The sequence below is a fragment of the Daphnia carinata genome, chromosome 3, assembly GCF_022539665.2.
Source record: "Daphnia carinata strain CSIRO-1 chromosome 3, CSIRO_AGI_Dcar_HiC_V3, whole genome shotgun sequence".
In the NCBI taxonomy this organism is placed as follows: Eukaryota; Metazoa; Arthropoda; class Branchiopoda; order Diplostraca; family Daphniidae; genus Daphnia; species Daphnia carinata.
In genome coordinates this window covers 8,536,164-8,551,982 of record NC_081333.1, presented here as the reverse complement: position 1 = coordinate 8,551,982, position 15,819 = coordinate 8,536,164, and the positions used below count along the sequence as shown (strand labels likewise).

The window sequence follows — 15,819 nt, the reverse complement described above, 5'->3', positions numbered from 1 at the left end:
TCATGCATAATCAACTGCTTTGCATCTGTCCCGCCGATTTGCGGGCCAGCCGTTCGACGGGGGTATCGGCTAGTCCTCGTCTTTTTTTTTTTTTTTTTTTTTGCATTTCTATTCCCCTTTCTATTTTATTCATTGGTCTCGTACCTAACTCCCCCCCCCCCCCCACATCTCACCAGAGCTGGTGTCAATGTTTGTCGTCCGATTTTTTCTATTCGCTTTATGCTCACTGGCAAATGTCAATTCACTTCGGTTTAGTGTATAGGGAAAGAAAGAAGGGGGTTGCGAAGGCCTATTTATTTTTCCGTCGTTGCGTGTAACACGATTTGCATATCGCCACTCGACACACACACACGCAGCTGCTACTTTTCTCCAGCGCTGAAGAACGATCATCTAAAAAAAAAAAAAAAACCAACTGACTAGGGGCGTTCTTTATTTCTTTCGGGTTGCAATGCAAGTTTGTAGCACACATTCACATAAATTTCTCGCCGTCTGTACTTTTTTTTGGCCTCGAAATTGTTAAAGAAAAAAAAAAGGCTAACAAAAATTGGGATGCACAAAATCTTGCAAGTTGAAAGAGAATTTTGTTTCTACTGTATATGTGGGGATTCAATTTTCGGGAGGGGGGGGCTTACCGATCCTTTCCCGAACGATCGATATGCAGTTATACAAACATTACAACAGAAACGGCTTTTTTTTTCTTTTGAGGAGGGGGGGATGGATGGAAAATCTCCTTTTTTTTTTTTTTTCTCTTTCTCTCTTCAGTCGTTTGGCCTTTTTTTTTTTTTTATCTTTGACGTCCGTTTTCTCTTTTGTTCCATTCGGTACGTTTTGTTTTTTTTTGTGGGTTTGCCGCTATTTTCTCTCTCGATTGGAATGGAAATTGGAAATTCTATTTCAATCAACAAAACGTTCTTCTGCCTACCATCGTTCCTTTTTCAGAAATGCGTCCGCCTTTTTTTTTTTTTTTCTTTTTTAGCTCCTCGTTTTCTTTTCTTTTCTTTTTTTTTTTTTCTTGCTTGCTAAGTTTCCACGATGTGCGTGTGGCCGACTGATGTGGCCCTGCTCTGGCGTCGTTGGTCCGCGTGCTTTATCCGATTGTCGGAAGACTTCCATAGCAGTTACACTTTGAGATGGATGGACTGTGGAAATATTCTTTTTTTTTTTTTTTTTTTTTCTTTTTTCGATCCGTAGTGAGAACGCGGAGGAAATGGTCGGACATGTTTGTTTGTTTTGTTTTTCGGTGTAGGCGATGGCGATGGCGTGCGACGCAATGAATCGGTCCAAAACAGCGATTCCAATCTGTCTGGCCGTGGTCCATTCTCTTTTCTTTCTACATCAGCGAACCCACGAGACCACCAAAATCGGCACTGCCATCACGTCTCGCTTTTTCTCTTTCTTTTTTCTTTCTTTTTTTTTTTTTTCTTTAATGATGACGAAAAAAGAAAACGGTTTGAAAACTTGTTCGAAAGCTAATGGACGCGTTAATGGAAGAGCGGAGTCTTTCAGGCAACTCGTAATTCAATCGAGTGACATCCCACACAAATAGTAAACGATGCCCCCCCCCTTTTTTTTTTTTTTTTTTTTTTTTTTTTTTACCGTTTGATTATTTGATGGGCTGTGTGATTAATGAAAAACTTGAGAAAAAACATTCGTTTTTTTTTGTTTTTGTTTTTTTCTTTCCCTGTTGAATGCGTTAATGAGGGCGCGATTAACTTGAAACCATTTGACTTCGGGGTGTCCTTCGTGTTCGTCTGCGCTGACGGACAGATCACGCCAAGCGTTTTGCCTCTATCTCTCTTCAGTCAACAGTCTTGAGTGAGATTTCTTTGCTTTTCTCACTCTCACTATCCTTTTTTTTTTCTTTTGATTATTGTTATTTGTTTCTCTGTTGCACCCTCCTTTTTTGGGGATGGGGTAATATTCGTAAATAGTGTTCTCTGAAACGAATTAAACAAGCAGCAGTCGTGACGCTGCGCCACCCCTTTTCTTCGCATACATCAAAGCGCAATCTTGGGCGCTTTCTCGCGTCCTGTCCCTCTCCAAAACGTCCCAATCCTCGTGATGTATCAACCATTTTTATTTATTTATTTATTTATTTTTTTTTGTGTGTGTGAAAATGATCTTTAAAAAAGAAAAAGAGTGCCGTGAAAAACAAGAATAGAATAGGCGCGTACAGTACAACCAGCCCGTATGCAGATGTCTAAATGGCGTTTTGGACGTTGTTGCGTGCGTCACGCCATCAGGCGCTATGTCACACTCGGTAACTGTCCGTACGTGTGTTTTGACTGTAGAGAGGAAAGACAGGTAAACGCGGAGGTGCATTTGTACCCCATGCGGAGCAATATGGGTTTTTTTTTTTTTTTTTTTCTTATCTCTCTTTCTCGAGATTTAGTTGCGTACCGGCGATCGATAGGATTTTCTTTTTTCTTCTGCTTGAACAATAATCAAACAGAGGAGAAAAATTCTAAAATGCTTCATCCTTTTTACATAAGCTGAAGCGTTTGTTGGTAATCGTAAACGCATCTCTTTTTTTGATTGGCTGAAAAACATCACGTTTTCACAATACCTGCTAATTGAGTCGTAGGGCTTTTTTTTTTTTTTTTTTTTTTTTTTTCTTACGTTCATTTCTTGAGTGTCCACTCATCTCTTATATGTTTCTCGCCTGTCTCTTGCACCTGGCTTCATAACATTTAGAAGGGCAGTCGACGTGGCAGCTGTAAAAAGAAATTCTTCGTGTTTCAGTTGGGCCTATGGGAATGTGGAAAAGACACTTGAGCGAGTTATGCGCAAAGGAGCTTTACCTCCTAGCCGTCCGTCTTCAGGGGGGAGGGGGAATGAAGACTCTAATTGGATTGAAATATGCATCGCGATCGCCGTTTGAAGAAAAGACAAAGTCGGAGAAATGTTTGGAATGAACTTGACTCGGGAATTTTTTTTTTTTGAAACTCTTCTTTAAATCCTTTCTGTTTTTTTTTTTTTTCTTTGGTTTCGAGACAGGGCAAATAGCTCAGACAAAAAGAAAATGCCAAGGGTTGAACAGCACCTGTTTTGGGGGGGTTTTACACGTTACAACCGCCACGAACTCCCGAGTCGCATCGTTGTTGCGGTCGCAGCCCTTGGGCATTTCACGACCGACATGACAGTCTATCGGTTTGGGATAAGGGCAAGGGGGTAAAGAGATACGCGCTAGGAAATCGGAGGGGGATACATAATTTTCAAAAAAATGAGTAACGGTTGATATAAATCCCTCTCCCCTCCTATTTTTTTTTGGAGATTATGATGAAACTCTAACACACGATTGATAGTCAACCGTATCATCAATTGTCTTTTTGAATTTTTCTATCTTTAAAAAAAAAAGAAAAAAAAATGTTGGTTCAATCAATTTATCAAAGAATAGCCCTTGAAATAATAAGATGGAGCTCACGGAAGAGAGTTCCGTGACGATTGTTTGGGAGTGCACGAATGCGGTCGATTTCATGTCAGCGGACCTAAGGTGGGGAAAGAAAACGGGGAAAAGATCTATTATTTTGTTTTTGTTGTTTCTTATTTTTTTTTTTTTTTAATTATTATTAGTATTTTTTTTTTTTTTTTAGCTTTTGTTGTTGTTGTTGCGTTGTTTATGATATCATTCTTCTTATTTCTTTTTTTTTTTTTTTTTTTTTTTGGTTTTCCTGTTGTTGTCTTGTTGTCGCCGTGGCTAGGGGCCGAGCTCAATTAGACCAGAAAGCCTCGAGGTGTTTGCAGTTTGTTGTTTTCTTTTTTTTTTTTTTTTCTTACGGAATGGCTGGATTTTTGTTTTTTTAAAGAGTTTCCTTTGTCGTCTTTTTTTTTTCCTCGTCGTCGACCAACTTATTTCAGACGATCGTTTACGTTCTCTACTTTTGAACCTTAACGTCTAAGAAAAAAAAAAATACCTGGTCCTCTTCTCACCGTCAAGGTGTCGGGGCCAAAAACACCTTGCGTTTTGCGGGCGCCCTCGGTGCTTGCCCAAGAAAGGAACGCGAGGTACGCCCGTGAGCAAAACTGAGAATTGTTTTTAAAAAAACAAAACAAAAAAAAACAAGAAGTCGAAATAAGAAAAGAAAGAAATGTACACGAAAAACAGACTCAATGGGCTGGGTTGTAACTATAGCGCAGCCTATCCACTTGAAAAACTCAAAGACCGGGGCTCCGGGAATTCGTGTTCTTTTTTCTTTTGTTTCTCTTTTTTTGTGGGGAGGGGGGGGGGAGAGAGGCTTTTTTTGCCTCGTTCCTGTCGTAATGAACGAGACAGAGAACCGCCTCCTTTTGCACGTGTTACAACTCGTATAGTGTATTTCGTCCGTTCCTCTATTGAATAGCGACGCTTCCACTTGTTTCGTTTGTTGTTGTTGTTGTTGTTGTTGTTGTTTCCTAGCGGCTACACTTCACAAATTAAAAAGGCGAAGGAACCCAGGGAGAGAGAGAGAGAGAGAGAGAGAGAGAGAGAACAAAAAATGATGATAATAATAAATAAATAAATATAAATGAACACGGCATCCCCGACTCGGTTGTTAAGAGTCGTTGGCCTCTTTCTTTTTTCTCTCTCTCTTTCTCTTTTACATTTTCGGATTCATTCGTTTTGTTTTTCTTTATCCTAAGATTTTTGTATTTTCCTTCTAAAATTCAAGTGACCGATACGAAACAAAAACCCCAACAGCGACGAGAACACATGAAAAATGAATGGACTTTGTCGTGTCGTATAATTGGCGAATGTTTGTTTTCAGCTATTGCACCTGTGCTGCGATGCACGGCGTGTTTCTCTCTTGTTTCCATCGGTGTGTGTACCGTGTGTCTGCACACTGCCCTCCGTTACACCAGAAGGTGTTAAAAGAGAACATGGGGGGATTGAACCAAACGACCTGGAAACCTTGTAACTACTTTGCCGTGCAATTAGACACGCTCCATTAGCTACGTGTTAATCGTCAGGGGGGAAAAGATGGCCATTCACCTATACATCACATTTTGAGACCTTTTTCTTTCTTTCTTTTTTTTTTTTTTTTTTTTTTTTTGTTCTTTAAAACAAGTTTTTTTCGAAGTGTTAAAAATAGAAACGCATCGGAATTGTACGTACCTAATTCCGTTTTATCGTTTCCGTCGATCTTTGAAAATGTTTTCGTACATTTACGCTCTTGTATTTGATTACCTTTTTCTTGTAGGGGTTTTCATCTTTTCATCTTGTTGAGCTCGTTGTGTTTTTGGTTTTTTGTTTGTTTTTTTGTGGCCTTTTCGGCCCCCGTCAGAACCGGAGAATCCTAATGGAAATCCCGCGTGCGCACTCGTTTGACTTCCATTTCTACCATTTTTTTTTTGTTGTTTTCTTTTGTTTTTGCATCAACGGCGGTCGCACCGCCATAGAAGTGGTAGGGTCCCTGACGCCGCCATCCTCAGATAAAGATGACGGATGACTTGTCACCTCTCCGCGGTCCCCTCCGTCGATTGCTACCGACTGATAATCGTAGAAGCAGAAAACTACAAAACCCGAAAACGTCTTTTTTTTTTTTTTTTTCGATGCCGTTCAATCATTTTTTTTTTTTTTTTTTTTTTTTTTTTTTTTTGTTATTCTTCTTCTTCTTCCATACAACTTAAACTCTCCGTGACGGAATTCTACGACGACGCTCGTCCTCCGTGTTAGTATAGAGAATCTGTCGGAGCGTTAATATGCTGATAAACGACGATCCGTTCCTTCTTGACATTTGGCCCGTCATCTTCTAATCCCATCTTATTTTCTCTCTTTCTCCAGAAGTCGGGTAGTGACACTGTTTGTGTAACGCAGGCCGAAGGAAATGTTGGGCTTTTTTTTTTTTTTTTTTTTTTATTTAAACCACCAAACGTCACCTGAGGCTCTCTCTTTGGGGCTTTTTTTTTTTTTTTATTTTTATTTTTTTCAAAACTGCTATTCCGTCAATCAGCCGTGCTCCCGTCTCTATTTCCCTTTTTTTTTTTTTTTTTTTTTTTTGTATCTCTAATTTTTGGTTTGAAAAATTCCAGCCGCGTCATGCTCCTCTCTTTTTCTTTTGGCCTTTATGAGCACATAGAAAAGACGTGGTAAGGAGGGGGGGGGGGGGGATGAAAGAGAAAAGTGAACTACCAAAAAAAAAAAAAAAAAAAATTTTTTCAATGGCTCTATAATTACAGCGTTTTTTTTTTTTTCCTTCTGGGCTTCTGCTTGCACAGTCCAGCTGGATGGATGGGTAAGCGGAACAACAACAACAGTTCGAAATAAGAGTTAAAGAAATGAGGGAGGGAGAGGAGCGCGCGTGCGAGAAAGCAACCCTGTCGAGTTATCTGCCTAACCGTATCACTTAATAAATAAATAAATAAATAAAGGACAATAACAATATCAACATCTGGACGGTTTAAGTCAAAATCTCCGTTTCAAAAATAGGGAAAATAGGGAAAATGTGAAAAGTAAAAGAGACCAAAACTTCCTGATCTGAAGCTGCTGTTCTTTGTCACGAACATCGACCACCCTCCATGCCCTTTCTTTTTTTTTTTTTTCTTTTCGTGTTAGGTTTTTTTTTTTACAAAAAAAAAAAAAAAAAAAATAAGAAGAAAAAAGTAATTTCATCTGTTTAAAAGAGAAAAAAAAAACCGAAATTTTCTTGTCCGTTTCTCATTCGACCCGAGATTGAAGATCAGTTTTGGAATTGTCAGTGAGCCGGAGACCACCTGCATCAAGACGTCTTGAGCGTCGGATGTCTCGCAGTTTCTCATAAAAAAAAAAAAAAAAAAAAAAAAAAGAGAGAAGAGTGTTAAAACTGTGGAGCGATAAAACGAAATTAAATTATACTGAAAGGAGCGGGGGGAAAGAATAATAATAATAAAAAAAAAAAAAAAAAAAAAAAAAAACTAACCGAAGGATCTCTAAACAACAACAAATGCATAATATACTGCACGAGGAAAAAGGAAGGAGATGTGCTGGGTCGTCCAGCACAGAAAGAATGTTGAATGTGTTGTTTTCTTTCTTCTTCTTTTTGCCCTTTTTGTTTTGCTCGTCAGCAGACGACCGCGCGCTCGTAAATTATACGGAGGGAAGAAGCCGAGAAGGAAAAAGATTATTCCTTTTGCTGAAAAAAAAAAAAAAAGAAAAGAAGAAGAAACAAGCTTCTCATTTCTTGCCGTTCTTTTTTTTTTTGTTTTGTTTTCTGATGGGCCTTTTTGGTCGCCGATGATTTTTCATATCTGGAGGGGTCGGCAGTTTGGAACGCGCCTTTAGAGTTTGTGCGTGATGGCGAATAATCATCAAACGGGAGTCAATTTTTCGGTTAAGAAAAAAAATAAATAGCCACAGGGAAAGGATCGAGAACGTATCATTATTTTCTTATTATTATTATTTTTTTTGTTTTTGTTTTTCGAGCGGGACGGAGTTGCGTAATCAGTCGATGAAGGGGATGGCAAGTTAACAAGGTATATACGTAAGCCACTGTTGACGGCAACCTTCCGTTGTTTTTTGTTTTTTTGTTTGTTTTTTTTCTAAAAACACAACAACAACAAACTACCACCTTAGAATCGGCGTGATTTGTTTTGATAGTTCAATAGCACCCGCCTTTTTTTTTTTTTTTTTTCTGCGTGACAATGGACTTTTTAGTCGCTTATCTTTTTGGTTTTTTGGGGTTTTTGTTTTTTTTTTTCAATTTCTTTCTCTCTCTCTCTCGCGATTTATTGTTATTCGTTTCCTATTTCGATGGCATTCGGGAAACTCCTGCATCACGCGCCGTGCCTTGAGTGTTTTTTTTTTATTTTCGTCGATGGCAATCGCGTATTTCATTTGAATTTGTTACTCTTCTTTTTTTTTTTTAAACGATGTTTTCGGTAAAAAACAGCGGGACAAAAACGGTACACCTGAACGCGAAATTGATGAGCGTTCGCGTTAGTTTGTTTCACGATAATGGTAGCGCGAAAGAATGAACTATAGCCGTCTTGAGGTCGTATAGCTGTCTATTTTCTTTTCTTTTTCTTTTTTTTTTTTTCGAACAATTTCATTTCTCACACTATTTACGGGTTGTGTGGCACCGTATTCCGTATAGATTTTGAATTTATATGCGCAGAGAAAGCCGCTCTTTTTTCTTTTTTTTTTTTTTTTCCAAAGTCATTTTTCATTTCTTGTTGAGTTCTTATTATACGCATTTTAGCCTGAAAAAAAAAAAGTAAGAAATAGGCCGGTGCAAATTGCATTTCCCCTCACCATGTTTCTACTTCATTTGACTTTTGGGGGGGCCCTATATTTGGGGAATGTTCACCCCTACGTGTGTGTTCTTTTTACCCTTTACAAAAAGAGAGATGACTGTTCCGACTAGACCAACACACGCTACTACCTATTTATGTGTATAGTACACACGCACACACACACACACACCGAATGGGGTTTCCCCTTTCTGCCGCATTTTTCACCCCTTTTTTTTTTCCTTTGAAATTTATTTATACAGTTAAACGGCTAGACTCTAAATAACCTTCAGTGGTGTGTCTACTGTCTGTGTGTGTGTGTGTGTGTATTCTTTTGCGTGATACGCGTTTTCCCTGTTTGAAGGCCCGTTGACCGTCTTCTTTTTTAGAAAAAACGCATTTTTTTTTTTTTTTTTTTTTTTTTTTTTTTTTTTTTTATAAAGGCCAGAGGTTGTGGAGTTCTGTATGACTTCACTGAAAATGTGTGTTGCGTTATATAGAGACACGCACGTGTTTTTTCCCTGGCTTCGGGATCCGGCAGCTTCCCCCCATGACGTTATATTTCTCGTTATCTCTTTATATTTGGGTAGGCAGATGAATCACGGTCGACATTTATAACTGAACGCATACAAAAAAAAAAAGAGAGAAAAACTTTACATGTCACAACTCGTGTTTATTATATGCTTACTTTTTTTTTTGGGGGGGGGGCACGTTTCTCCCCCTTCAGTTCTCCTCATTTTGGCTTTTAATTCACTTTAATTGACTTTGACCCGTGTCAGAAACTCTTTATAGGCAGGGAGTCAATGAAGCAACACACACACAGAGTTTTAAGTTGTAGATAAAAGGTTTTTTTTTTTTTTTTTTTTTTTTTTATTAAACGAAAAATAAAATGAAAATCTTAAGCAAATGGGATGCCCGGAGTCAAGCTGTTGTTGGAGGATTCTTGAGTATCAGACACGTCTTCTAGAATAGTTTTCTTTTTTTTTTTTTTTTTTTTTTTTTGTTGAGAAAAAAAGTCAAATTTCAGTATGAGAAAGAGAGATTCTTTGTAAACGATCTCGACGGGTGGTTTGCTGGCCACGGTATATGGTAACATGATTCGATCGGAATCATGGCAGCGTTTTTTTCGTGGCTCGCTAGAAACATTTTCTCCGACGATCCACTACTACGCACAACCACCCTTGGCTTTCGAAAAACAAATGAAATTTCTCCTCTCTTCCCTCCCCCCCCCCCCCTTTGATTTTTCTTGCTGAGTGATTTTATTTTTTTGTTTTATTATCATTTTTAAAACAAAAAAACAAAAAAAAACAAAGAGAGGTTCGATGGATGTGCCGTTTGAATCTATTTAGAACACGGTCTGACATATATTTGCATAAATACAGTAGTGCGTATATACGCCCACCAGCCGATCTCGGGACTGGGGAGTCTTGTCTTTTAAGATGTCCGATAAGAAAGCCAAAAATTTTTGAACACTGTGTACTAGACTGTGCATAGATTTCGTGTCTACGTCGAGTACCGGCAGAGGTGCGGTTGGGTTTTTGGGAAACCTCCGGGGGCGTATCCGTCCACTTTTCTTTGATGATGGATGGACTCGTGGACGGATGGATTGTTGATTTATTCCATTTTTGACTTTTTCTTTTTTTCTTTTTTTTTACCCTCTGTTCTTATCGTTGAACTATCTTTCTTTAACCTAACCCCCCCCCCTCTGACAGCGATTAGCGAAAAAGAAAAAGAAAGAAATGCTAATAGCCACACGCAGCCTTTTTTGTTTTTGTTTTTTTATATTCACCTTTTTACGACTGTCGATGACACATCGATGGCCATTGGCTGTGATCGACTGCGCGTGCAAACTACCGTAGCGTGCAAATGTACGCATGAATGATTCTTCGCGTTAGTCATCACAAAGGACATTTTTCTTTTTTTGTTTTTTTTTTTGTTTTTTTGCCGATTAGATCAAGATGTTGTTTTGGTAGTTGACTCTTATCCAACGTGCCACAGGAAGTTTCTTCTTTCGATTTTTGAGTTTTCCGTTTCCCGGATTCCTGTCGACTGATGATGATGGATATCCTCTTTTATTTTTTGGTAACATTTCCAGTAGAGTTGAAGCCCACGGCATTGTACCCGGGTTTCCTGTTTTCTTTCTTCGGAATAGTTGAGACGAAAGAAGAACGACGAGATAACCGAAAGTAGCCGTTCAAATGCCATTATTAACATATTAATTGCGCCATCAGTCCCTTATAAGCGTCGGCTATTGCTGTGGTTGAGACTCTGAAAAAAAAAAAAAAAAAAAAAGAAAATCGGGCGGATGGGAGAGGCACACACTAAGGGAACAAAATGCAATCACGAGAGGGAACACGGGAAAATGTTCCACAGATAGACATTCGCCCCGACAGCTGCAGACAATCTCGACAGGCAATCACTGCTGTGATGCAGCGTGAAATTCGAGCAAAGCACAGAGGCTGTGGAATGAAAAAAAAAAAAAAAAAAAGGTGTTTCAAGAGAGAGAGAGAGAGAAACAGCTAAAAAGAGAACGAGATAGATGAACAATTTATACACAACAACAATTTTCGGAAGCGTTGAATAATGCATCCGAATGGGTGCGCTCGAGCGCTCACGCCACGCACGACTCATTTGCATTTCAACATCATCGACGACTCTTTATTTCTCTCTCCATTTTGTGATTCGTTTAGAAATGTCACTAAACAACCCTTGTAGATACACAACCTCCCCCCCCCCCAAAAAAAAAAAAAAAAAACAAGAATTGAAGCAGTTGTATATCTACTAGTTAAAAAAAAGCCGGTTCCCTTTGGCATCGATTCCCTCCATATTTTTTTGTTTTCAAATTGAAATCCACTGCCTCGCATTTTCTGAATCAAACGGTTCGATTATAGAAACGTGTTTTCTCGCTAACCGGCAAGTCAACATCACATTCTTTCTTTGCCATTGCCCATCAAAGCCTCCACTTTAACGATAAAGAATTTCCCCCTAAATTAAAAGCGGGGAAAAATGAAAATGACGTCGAAAACTCTTAAACGCCACAGTCAGCACACCCCCCGTCCAGCCGCGTTATTCGTTAACATGACAATGCGATACTTGAACAGAAACCATTGTCGCCCGTCCTAGCTCCGGATGCAACACGTGTTGAGCATTTCGAACGGTCCTCGTTTTTTTTTTTTTTTCCTGTGTGTGTGTGTGTGTGTGTGTAAATATCGCCACGCCTGTCACACTATGTCACATCACAAGTGAGAGAGAGAGAGAGCGCTCGAGGGGGGAAAACATATTCAAATGTTCTTTAGCCGAAATGAAGTGAGAGAACCGGTATCTCGTTTATGTACCGTCTACTATAGATGAAGTATTCCCAGTATATTGACAATAAAAAAAGAGGGGAAAAAATGTGGAAGTTGGAGGGGGGCATTAATAAAGATGGCAAAAAAAAAAAAAAATAAGAGAGAACTGGTCTGCCCTTATTATGTTAGCACTAAGAAGAGCATAAAGTCTTATTTGATATCTGACGAGTTTTTCGGTTTGATGGCGACCTCCCGTTGTGATAAAAAATTTTTTTTTTTTCTTTTTCTTTTTTGATTCATGCCGGGCAATGTGTGTGAACTGAATCTCTTAACAAAGTAACAGAATAGCCATCGGGAGGAAGGGGGGGGGGGGTATCAAAAGAAGAAGTTGTACGTCCTTGTCCGCTGCCGTACGGGAATGGACCATACAAACTGTTTTTCGAAAGAGAAAAAGGAAAAGTGAAAAGGGAATTTATTTCTCTTCGTTTTGCCACATTGAGCGGATTATAAGAGAGGAAAAAAAAAAAAAAAAAATAGTTCTCGTGTCCCTTGTGTAGAAATAATATATTGCGGTGCTTTTTAATCCCGACTTCTATGTTGTTGCGCACGTTTTTTTTTTTTTGTTTTTTTTTTTTTCTTTCCTCGTTTCATCCTACGGTTGTTATGTCCCAATGAAAACGGCAACGGAAATAACACCATACAAACAGGATGCCTATTTTTATTTTCTTTTATTAGTACGGCTTTCTGTATAGAATCAAAAATGAAATATCAGGAAATGTCAAGGCCCTACACGGCCATTTGTCAAAGTCCCTACCCCGTGCTCCATCTTCCTCGTTTCAAAAAGTTTGAAGTTTTTTTATTTTTGTTGTGTTCGGAATTCTTTTCCGAACGTTAGCCTAGTTTTTTTTTTGTTTTTTTTTTTTCTTTTCGATCAACGCAAGAAGAAGGGAACGTATCTGGTGGTGGTTGTTGTTTGGCATTCATGTTTTTTGGGGTTTTTTTTCCGCTAGCGAAAGGTGCTGTTGTAGCACCACAAATCGACATGACTAGACAACATTTGAAAGGATAGATCACGAAGACCATTTTTTTTTTTCACCCAAAACATATTTTGGAAAATGGTGTGGAAATTGTCAACCATCTGTGACTCTCCCGATTTTCTTGTTGAAAAAAAAAAAAAAAACCTAATGGTCTCAATAGTGTGGGAAAAAAAGAAATGTCGTTTATGCGTGACTAAACTCCGTTTCGTGTTTTGGGCCAATGTGTTAAATGTCCGTCAGACAAGAAAATAAGAAGAAAAAAAAATGTGGGGAAAAGAGAGAGTAAGAGAGAGAGAGAGAGAGAGAGAGAGAGCGAGAGAGCGAAGCGATTTCTTGTAAGGACTTGTAATCATCTTTTCTTTTCATGGGTCCTCTACGATAGTCGTCTGAACTATGAGTGAGCTACCTGTCTCATCTCTCTGACGGGCTAATTTGACTCTTCTTTTTTTTTTTTTCTTTTTGGCTTATCCCCACAACGAGAGAAATAGGTGCCCGAAAGGCACAACAACATACAAGTCGTTGCTTGAAAAAAAAAAAAACCAAAAAACTGAAGAAACGAACAGAGAAAAGGATTTCTCTCTTTTTCTAGTGTTCACCAAGTTACACCTGGCGCTCGGCTCGACGAGCGCTGGTCCGGCCGCCTTTTGAATGTAACGGGAGGGGGGGGGGGTTAATGTTTTTGTTTTCTTCTTCTCCTTCGTTCCGTGTTGTCGACGTGGCGTGCAACAGACGAAGGCCGTTCTTTCTTTTTTTTTTTTTTTTTTTTTTTCCAAACGTGTACTTCTTGTGTTACTACACTAGCACTACCATATATTTAATATGTTATGCCTGTGAGGTCCGACCCGTTTCGGCTGATTAGCTTCATTTAGAACAACAACAACAGCGGCGAGATGACGATGTGTTTCTCTTTCTGGAAACTGGGGGGAAATTTTTTTTTTTTTTTCTTCCAATGTCCCGCTAAAAAAAAACAAAAAAAAAAACATGTTGCATCTCACACGCCATCCGCTAATATGGTGGAAAAGGCAACAACTATTTTTGTATTTTCAAACGCTGGCAATTACTATTAGCGCGGACGACCCTGTGGCCGCAGTCGGGTTGCCGTGTCGTTAACAGGTCCATTAAAAAAAAAAAAAAAATGCTAAAATGGTCCCGAGATTTCTTCGAACGCAAAAAAAAAAACTGCGAGGAATAGATTAGAAGAAAAAACTTGTCGATGCACTATAACGGACCGCTAAGTTGATGTTTCTTTTTAGTTATGGACATCTTTTTGTGGCGATGCAGACAGTAAAGATTAGAATCCTCAAACTATTTCAACTCTTTTCTTTTTTTCTTTTTAAAAGTGTACATTTTTCTTCTTCTTTTTTTTTTTTTTGTATCGTGTGGAACTCCGTTCAAGACCTCTTAAACTAGATTTTGGGGGGTCAAAAAAGAAAAAAAAAAAAAAGGTTTTTTTTATTTAAAAAAAAAATAAATAAATAAATACTGAGAGCAGTGCTCCGTGAAGCTCCGCAGTGTGGGGTCGTTTCAACGCGATGCATCGCTTCAGAACTTGAAGAGGCACAGTCGGCAAGCAGCGTCTCACCTGGAGACTGAATATATCTTTCATAGTTGGGGGGACAGGCTCAAACAAAAAAAAAAAAAAAAAAAAAAAAAAAAAAACTTGGAACCGGCGCAACAACAAACATCGTACATGACATTTTTTGTTTTCTTTCTTTATATTCGACACAATTCTCTTGAATTTCCGATTTCCTTCTCGAAATATTCAAAAACGGATCCACCGAAGCGAATTCAAGAGCGGTCCTCTTTTTTTTTTTTTTTTTTTTAAACGCTTTATCCTTTGAAATAACATTGATAGCTATTATACTGAATCGACAGACACACACAAGAAAGAAAAGTTGGCTTTCCTTGAGGCCGTGAAATAAGTTTTTTCTGCTTGCTTGTATTGTATCATTGGATGATATAGAGAAGACCTCACATGGCGCAATGGGGAAACTGACAGTGCGGTGTCCACCTCCATCCCCGCCGCTTCATCTTTCAATCTACCGAACATTGAAAAAGCAAAAGGAACTCGGCGTTATGAAGGAGCCCAGCGCTGGAGGAGGTGTCTTATGGATTATGCATTAGCGCGCGCTGTCTATATCTATCGCCTGCCAGTCTCGCCCATCACTCACCTTTTTTCTTTTTTTTTTTTTTTTCTTCCTCCATCTCTCTTTTCTCTCTTACAGTCAAAACTTTAACGTACGTGAGGCTCATCACAGAGCACTCAGACAACTGCTGCGCCTTATATGATACCGTAATATTACTTACTTTCATATATAAATAGACCTGCGTAGATATCGGATGATCAGCCTCGGGTTATTAGTGGTTCAGCCTGATGGAATAAGAAAGGAAAGATCGTGAACGCGGGAACGTGGGAATGAAAATGAAGATGAAAAAACGTAAGCGTAAGATGCCCTTGGTGAGGGTAGAATGTTATTTTTGAAAAAAAAAAAAAAAAATGAAAGGCTGCGGAAGAGCGAGCGCGGAAGTGGAGCGTGATGAAAGAGATAGCCACCACTAGCCAACTCTCTTAAAGGCCGAGGTGTTGCGTGCGCGTCGTGACCGAACCGCATCCAAAAGTCGTGAATCAATTCCCACTAGGACCTATTTTATTATATTTCATTTTACTACCACTACTACTACTACTACTACCAACACCATCACTAGCCTTTTGGCCCTCCTTTTTGAATCTCCCGATCGTCTTTCAACACTTTGGGGATAATGATGAACCACACGTCCAACGAAATAAAGAAGTTAAAGGGGGGGGGGGGGAAACATTTCGTAACCAAAACAAAATCCATCAAACCGAAACAAAAATAAAAGAAAGTTCAGACTGTGGACTGTTTTTATTTTTTCTTAAAAAAAAATATATATATATATATGTATATATTTTATCCTTCCCAAGAAAAAGAAAAAAAAAAAAAAATTAAAGCGGGAAAGGTGAACATGAAAACGAAAATGAAGGCCCAGCCTCCCAATCTTCTATCGAGGCATGTTATTACGTTTGAATAGCGACCGCCGACGTTAATACCAGTGGTTTCGAATTCGTTTTTCTTTTTTCTTCACTCGTCTGTTGCTCTGTCCCAGTCAGCCTCATCGCCCATAGACACGCGTGCGCGCCGATTGCGACGAAGAGTGGCGGCGACATGTCCGGTGACGGTGCATGACAGTTCCAAAAATTAAAAAAAAATTAAAAAAAAACCAGAAAATTAAGAAATACGCCTTTCCGTCTCTTTCCCCGTTATGTTTTAAATCCTTTAAAAAAATATGCC

At 38.9% G+C, this 15,819-nt stretch overlaps 1 protein-coding gene across 2 annotated transcripts in view; it reads left to right on the top strand.

The window, feature by feature from the left end:
* Nucleotides 1-15,819, top strand: part of LOC130685405 (protein slit-like) — a 62,658-nt gene that overhangs the window by 23,115 nt on the left and 23,724 nt on the right. The gene's annotated exons all lie outside the window — the stretch shown is intronic.